Raw genomic sequence first — 8,919 nt, 5'->3', positions numbered from 1 at the left:
GATGAAGGCTGGTATATGGATTCCGGAGCTACTCACCATATAACCTTTGATCTGTCCAATATCCAACAGCCTACTCCATATTATGGTGGTGAACAAGTCGTGATAGGTAATAGTAAGTCTTTTATCCCCTATATCTAACACTCCTGTACATCTTCACTCTATCCTTCACACACATTTTATCTCTCGAAACCTTATTAGCATAGATCGCTTATGTTATGACAATCATGCTTATGTTGAATTTTTCCATGACTCATTTGTTGTGAAGGATCTTCAAACCAAGAGTCCACTCCTCCGGGGCATACTTGAACGTGGCCTATACAAGCTCTCTATTAATCTAGCTGCTCCAAGTTCATCTACTCCCCCCCTTCATCCCACTGCTTTTGTTTCAACATTCACAGATATTTCCTTGTGGCATCGTCGTTTGGGACATCCTTCCATTCCAATAGTTCAGTCTATTCTATCCAAATGCAGACTGAAGTACAAAAGTAATGCAAATGTATCTGTCTGCAAGCACTGTCAAATGGCCAAGAACCATCGTTTACCTTTTCATACTTCTACTTCTCGTCCCTCCTCTCTCTTTGACATTGTGTATGCTGATGTATGAGGGTCCTTCCCCTATAAATTCAGTGAATAGAGACAGATATTTTCTCTTGTTTATTGATGCTTTCTCACGCTTCACTTGGATATACACCATATAAGCAAAATCCGATGTTCTCCCCTATTTCATCAAGTTTCAAACAACGATATCAAATCAATTTTCCATCATTATAAAAGCAATCTAAACTGATGGAGGAGGTGAATTCAAAGCCATCTCACCTATTCTAGATAAACTTGGCATACTCCATCGTTTATCCTGCCCCTACACCTCCCAACAAAATGGCACTGTTGAGCGAAAGAATAGACATATTGTTGAGGTAGGATTGTCCATGTTTGCCCATTCCCCTGTTCCACACATTTTTTGGCCTTTTGCTTTCCACATAGCCACATATCTCATAAATCAGTTACCTACACCTCTCCTTGCCAACAAGTATCCCTATAAAATCCTATACAATAAGCTTCCAGATTACCAGCTTCTTAAAGTATTTGGTTGTGCCTGTTTCCTCTTCCTTAGACCGTTTAATGATCATAAGCTTCAATACCGGTCTCATGAATGTATATTCTTAAGATACACTTCTTTACATAAAGGATATCTCTGCCTTCATCCCACTTCAGATCGTATATATGTCTCTAGGCATGTCTAGGCATGTGGTATTCAATGAAACTGCCTTTCCTTTCATATATAAACTTCAAACACAATCTCCTTCACAGTCTCTTCCCCCATTTATCATTTCCATTCCTATTCCTATTCCTATCACTCCTTCCTGCTCCTCCTCTCTAAATTGGTCTACTGCCAGTTCTCAAAGCAATACTGTTCACCACCATGATTCCCCTTATCTATCTTCTTCCATCCCCTCTCCCTCCTTCCAACCAACCAATCTAATGTTCCTACCCTTCACCCACCTGATCCTCCCACTAGCTCACTAAATTCCCTCATTCTTTTTCCTTCACCAACACTCACCCCTGCCTTCTCAAATCACTCATCTTCACCACACTTAACCATTTCTAACATTCCTGACCCACCACAACCCCTCATTCTCACAACCAATACCCATCCTATGATCACACGATCCAAAAAGGGCATCTTTAAACCAAAGGCTTAGCTATTTGTTGTCACTGACTTGGACAAAACAGAACCACGATCATATAAGGAAGCACTTCTTCATCCCAAATGGAAATAAGCTATGCTTGAGGAATATAAGGTACTCATACGAACAACACATGGTCCTTGACATCTCTTCTTCAGGATCGCAAGGTAATTGGTAGTAAGTGGGTATTCAAGCTTAAACATACTCTATCAGGTGAGATTGCTCGATTTAAGGCCTGCTTGGTCACTCAAGGCTTTAGCCAAGATTATGATATTGATTACTTTGAAACATTTAGTCCAGTTGTAAAGCCTACAACCATCCAGATTGTGCTATCCATTGCATTATCCAACAATTGGGTCATTCGACAGCTTGACGTGCATAATGCTTTTCTCAATGGTGACCTATCTGAGGAAGTGTACATCAAGCAACCACCGGGGTTTATAAGCAATCAACATCTAGATCATGTCCTGCTCCTCCATAAAGCCTTGTATGGTCTCAAACAGAGCCCTTGTGCATGGTTCTCAAAGCTCAACACCTGTTTGATGCAGTGGGGCTTCTCAAATGCAAAATCTGATACGTCCATGTTCATCTTCCCAATTCTCACACCCTAATCATCTATCTCATCTATGTTGATGATATTATTGTAACCTGAAATAGTTTTTCAACTATCCAACACTTTATCAGTTGTTTACACACTCATTTTGCACTTAAAGATCTTAGTGATCTATCTTTTTTTCTTGGTATTCAGTTAACCCGCTCATCAAACCATTTACACTTATCTCAGTCCAAATACATTCACAACCTACTTGATTGTGCGAATCTTATCGACTGCAAGCCCATGCATTCTTCTATGGCCGTCGGTACCATTTCATCACTCACTGATGGACAACCACTAGACAACCCCTCTGAATACAGAAGCTTAGTAGGAGCCCTCCAATACTGCACTCTAACCAGACCCGACATCAGTTTCAATGTCAACAAACTCTGTCAGTTCATGCATGCCCCAACCTCTTCACATCTTCAAGCAGCAAAAAGGCTTCTTCGCTACCTCAAAGGCACTGCTAGTCATGGTATTCTTTAGACCAAATCCTCTGTTTTGGCCTTAACCTGCTACACTGATGCAGATTGGGTCAGCTGCCCAGATGACAGACGAAGCACAAGCGGGTTCTATGTCTTCTTAGGTTCCAGCCTCATCTTCTGGTGCTCTTCCAAGCAAAAATTAGTCTCTCGTTCCAGTGTCGAATCAGAGTATCGTGGTCTTTTTAATGATGCTGCCGAGGTTCTCTAGATCCAATCCGTTCTGACTGAAATTGGCATTGGCTGAATCTCAACCCCTTTGTTGCTCTGCGACAATCTCAGTGCCATCTACATGGCCGCCAATCCTGTTTTACACAATCGAACAAAATATCTTGAGATTGATCTTCATTTTCTCAGAGAAAAGGTTGCCTTCAAGAAACTTTCAGTCACATTTCTCCCCTTTGAAGACCAACTCGCAAACATCATGACAAAAGCCTTACCAAGTCCCCACTTTCTCAATCTCAAGACCAAGCTTACAGTCGCTGCAACTTCTCGTTCGCTTGTGGGGGATGATAAAAAGAGACGCCCAATTTTTCTGTTTTTTTTCCTTTGAAAGGAATTTCTTCATTTTCCTGTTTTTTCTTTAGCTTTCCATTTTTACTATTTTGGCTGTTAAGTTTTTATTCTTCTCTCTCCTGATTGTTATCTCCCGCATATCTCTTTATGCCAAGTGGCATTTTATACATAAATAAATATCAACTCTGCGATAGCCACCATATCGTGCAGAGTCCTTTGTCTACCAAATGCCTTTCTTTTCTTTACTGTCTCTTCGTCTTCTACAACAAGGGTGTTATATTTGATAATCAATTTTTTCTTTATATATTTCTTTAAAACATATTTGAATTAACATAGTTTTAAACTATTTTTTGTATTTTCTTATAGTTGTTTTTTCCTTTATTTAAGGTTAAGTATAGAATATTCAAGATAAAATGTGATTTAAACAAAAATCAAGTTATGGAGATAAAATATGACTTACAGAGAACTATTGATTTAATTTAGGTATTAGAAATAAAATAAATACCATTATTTAAGGTGAATGAGAGAATAGTAGAGATAAATGGGAAAAATGAAAAGGATATTGTGCTTTTAGAAACTATTTAGGAAAATATTGTTGTTTTCAAACTATTTGTAAAAATATTGTTTTTTTTTTTTTTTTAAAAATAAGTCGAGGGTTGAAAATTCGACCTAGATAGGTCGAATTTTGAATCCTCGACCTTCCTTTCATCTGTACATCGAATTTTGAACCCTCGACCTTGCCCTTCTTAACATTATTATTGAGTCTGTTTAATTATCATTCCAGAGACCTTCCTTTATCAAAAGATCGTATTTCTAAATTTTCATAAGATCCCCCTGGAATTCCTTCCAAAGCTTGTTGAATAATTTTTACGGATTCTATCATCTCAGTAAGTCTGACTAAATAACGAGCTAATAAATCTCCTTCTTTTTACCACTGAACTTCCCAATCAAATTCGAGAGCGAGATCTTGAGTGAGAGCGAGAATACCGTACAAATTTCCCTTTTTTTCTTTTTTAATTATTACACATTCCACCTTCTTCTTTCTTTCTTCCTTTCTTTTTTTTTTTTAATTTTTCATTTTATAAAAACAATTTCTAAAAAGATTTTATTATTTTATTTAAACTCTAAAAAGAATAAATTAAAAAAAAATAATAACTCATAAAAATTAAAAAATATATAAATTAAATATCTCATTTATATAAAAATAATTACAAAAATCAATGTGTTCCACAAGGCGGACGTCGTCGATTTCAAGCTAGTTGTCGTCGTCGACTTTGAACTTGAGGTTGCTCGGGTTCTTCTTGATGTTGCTCTGGTACCTCTGCATGCGCTTCATAATATAAATATTCATTATGCTCTCCACGACCCCGACCATGTCCATGCACGTATGAAGACGAAGGACTAGCCTCTGAGTCATAATGTCCTGAACCAAATGTTAGCATCATCATCATCGGACTAACATAATCAGTTTGACTCTACGTATGCATCATAGAGGGCAACTCTTCCACATTATGTGCAACCTCATCAAACTCATCCTCTTCCCGAACAGGTCCTCTACGTCTAGGAGCTGGTGGAGGAACAATAGGTATATCGTACATATAATGAATTTCCTCCATATAGCTTTGGTTGTCACTACATATAGCAAGAACCTGGTTCGGATCATTCACAACCTCATGGAGTCTACTATTGTTCAATCTCTGTGAATTTAAAACAATTAGACAATATTTAAAATAAATTTAAATTAAAAATAATTAGATAATATTCATTCATTTACTAGATGACCCACAGCTGCTCCCTGACGAGTGACGTAGCACCTTGTGATATTATTATACCAATGAATATATTCTAGAATGACATCTGTGTCAAACTGTTCAAGAGAAACCTCCACTGCAATAAACCTTGCACGATAGTGCCATCGCAATATCAAATGTGCAACTTTTTCAGACCAATCTCCAGTCCTTAGGTCAATATCATGCAGTATGGGTTCAGTATTACAAGGTGATGGGACATCCTATTGAAAACCGAATTGTCTCATCATCCTGTCAGGAAGATGCCACTCACTAATGTGAAAATATATGAGAGAACTCATCGTCCGCCATATGTTTTGACCATTCGTACAAAAATTAGGCAAAGTATGCATAATAATTTTGTACGGCTCCCAAATAACTTGAAACACAAAATATTATATTAGAGAATATTAAAGACAAGTACAATAAAAATGTGAATAAAATAATCAATTAGGTTTAGTGTAATGTACCTGTTCAGGTTGAAGCAAATCAACACATGTATCTATACTGGTTGACTACATGTGTGGCTGTCCTAGTCACACAAAATTTGTCTCTCCACCTAAATTTTTAAATTGATAATTTAGAATTTAAATTAACTAGATTAGTGATATAAAAATTAAATTGAATTAAAACAACATACCGAGAACCGTAGGCTCGTCCAACTAACTGAACGTCATTAACATGATGTAGCTGTGGAGCCATTGTTGGAAATCGCTCCCAAGCCCATAGTTGCAAAGTATGAGAGGCTCAGCTATATCTCGAACTTCAGGTCTTGTTGCTTTGTATAGTTGTCTATACAACCATGCCAAGCAAGCTCCACCCCACGAATACCGCCCCGCATCATGGAGGTTAGCTAACAATGGCAGGAACATCAAGTGAACAAAATGACTTTATTTATCTGAAAACAGACTTCCACCCATCATTTGTAGTATATATGCTCGCGCATATCTTATGACGGTTTCCTCGTCTGCATCATCTGTGAGCTCACGAAATTGTGTTCCTAACCATATTAAACTCAACCTCGATCCTTTAATCTTGTCGGCGGGTGGGGTCGCACTGAGGTACAGTTGACAAACTTCTAACCAGTCATCGTACATCACTCCGATGTTAGTCAGTTCACGCTTTCAATTATTCAATCATTTCATTTCATTTTACCAAGTTCAATGTTAGTCAGAATTAGTCAATATAAACTAAATCTCGCTCTTTCCAACATTCACGCTTTGAATCTCGCTCTCTCCTAAAATCTCGTTTTGAATCTCGCTCTCTTAAAATCTCGTTCAACATCTCGCTCTCTCTTACTATCTCGCTTTGAATCTCGCTCTCTCCTTAATCTTCTTTGCCCACTTATCTCCTTAATCGCTTTGAAGTTTCGACATGTGTGTAACCTTCGACAACCTAATATACAAAATTTTGTTTGTAGACAAAGCTAATTCAGAATTGTCTTTCATTCCAAGGCATAACTTGTATCCATGCGCTTCATATTCACCTGGAGTTCGCTCCCAGAAATATAGCCATCCCCACCCCCTCACGACAATCCCACAAGCCTCCGTCTAATTCGAAATGATAACAAAATGCATAGATTGTTAGAAGTAGCTCGAGTACACAAATACATATAGTATACCATCTCATTACTTTATTTTCTCTATGAGGGAAAAAGAAAAGTAATAAACCTACAATCTCGAGGGTGGATGTGTGTCGAAACTTCAACTTTCCCTTGTCGAGTGTTGAAGTTTCGGCCTATGTATTGTTTCCAAGTTTTTCTTTGTTCGTCGAGTTCTCAACGTTCGACCTCCACATTAGTCGAGTTCTCAACGTTCGACCTCTAGCCTCGAACTCCTAAAACAACAATATTTCTCTAATAAGTTTCAAAACAACAATATTTCTCTAATAAATTTTGAAAACAACAATATTAATATTAAAAACTTTTTTATTCTTTTTTCTTACTCGTGATGCTAAAAAATAAGGATTTTAATTTTAAACTTTTAATTTGAATAAGCGATAAAATATGATTTTTTTAATTTTAATTTTTCTTTTAGATCCTAAAAAAAATAAACATAAAATGTGATTATTATTTTTTTTTTTTTTAATTTGAATCAGTGATAAAATGTGATTTTTTAATTATTTTTTTCTTCGAATGGGTGAATACCAAAAGTATTGGAAAAGATTTTTTTTTTTAATTCTTTTTTCTTTTAATGTGTGGATGAAAAAAATATAGGGAAAAAGAATAAAAGAAAAAAATATTAAAAAGGATTAAAAAATAACATTCCAATATGGAACTTTTTAAATATAAAAAATATTTAAAAATATTTACACTTTATAGCAAAAAGTGGAATATTTTTGAAAATTTTCTATTTATAAGAATTTCTCTTCCAATATTCTATTTTTAGCCAGTTTTATTTTCTAGAATTTTCACAAAAAATAAAGTTGGCTAAATTTTTTTCTATATATTCATATATGTGAAGGAAAATCAAAATTTCTTCTCTATACATATATGGGGTTTTCAAAAATAAAAAATAAAGGAAACTATTTGTACAAAATAGCAAATTCAAGTTTCTTTGGTAGAGACTTATAAAAATATATATATATATATATATAGAAAGCAAAATCGAAAATTCTTTTCTATACATATATGGGGATTTTCAAAAATGAAAAAATAAAGGAAATTATTTGTACAAAAGAGCAAATTCAAGTTTCTTTGGTAGAGACTAATAGAAGTTTATATATATACACATATAGAAAACAAAATCGAAAATTCTTTTCTATACATATATGGGAATTTTCAAAAATGAAAAAATAAAGGAAACTATTTGTACAAAATAGCAAATTCAAATTTCTTTGGTAGAGACCCATAGAAGTTTATATATATAAAGCAAAATCTTTGCAGGGAGTTAATGAAAATTTTCTTGATAAAATTGATTTAAAAAAATCCTAATAGAGAATTGGGGATTTAATTTAGTGTATGAGACAATTTAGATTTCAAATTCTTGAAATAGATAAAAAAAAAAAAAAAATAGTAGAAACATCATATCCAAAATTGGAACAAAAATTTAAAGGAGAAGAAAAAAAAGGTAACTGAAAGAAAAATAAAATGACAACATAAATAAATAGAAGCTACAAAAAGAAAAAAATAGTAACGAAAAAAAAGAAGGTAGAGAAAAAAGAGAGAGAAATAGAAATACCTTGGAAAATTTGGAAGCATAACTCAGTCAATAACCCGCTCATCTTTTTGTTTAAAGTTTAAAACATGATAATTCTATTATTTTGAAATAAATAAAATCTCAAAAAAAAAAAAAAAAAAATCAAAACTAAAACTAATTTTTTTTTTTTTTTTTTCTTTTTTTGTCTGTTGTGATGATGCTTTTCTTTTTTTCTTTTTTTTTAAATACATATAATGTTATTGTTTTGAAATAAATATGAGAGAAATCAAAATTTTATTGTGATGATTAGATTAGAGATAAAATGTAAATTTTCTTATTCGAAATAAATTTATTTAATAATTTAAATGTGAAATTACACTACTAATCTTATAACCATCCACAAAAAGGAATAGAAGGGACATATATATGAAGCAACGCTTATGAAAAACTGCTTGATGAAAGTGATTTAAAAAAAAGTCCTATTAGAATTTAAATTTCAAATTCTTGAAACAAATTAAAAAAAAATGGTAGAGATGTCACATCCAAAATTAGAACAAAAATTTTAAAAGGTCAAAAGAGAGGAAAAAAAAAGTAATTGGAATTGGAAGTAACATAAAATTGTAGATGTCTCCAAATAAAAAACAATCATCACAAAGAACATTGAATAAATAAAAGCTACAAAAAGAAAAAAAAAATAGTAAAAAAAAAAAAAGGAAA

Source organism: Benincasa hispida, chromosome 6 (assembly GCF_027475165.1).
Source record: "Benincasa hispida cultivar pf3 chromosome 6, pf3_genome.v1.1, whole genome shotgun sequence".
Lineage (NCBI taxonomy): Eukaryota > Viridiplantae > Streptophyta > Magnoliopsida > Cucurbitales > Cucurbitaceae > Benincasa > Benincasa hispida.
Note: the sequence above shows the minus strand (reverse complement) of the source record.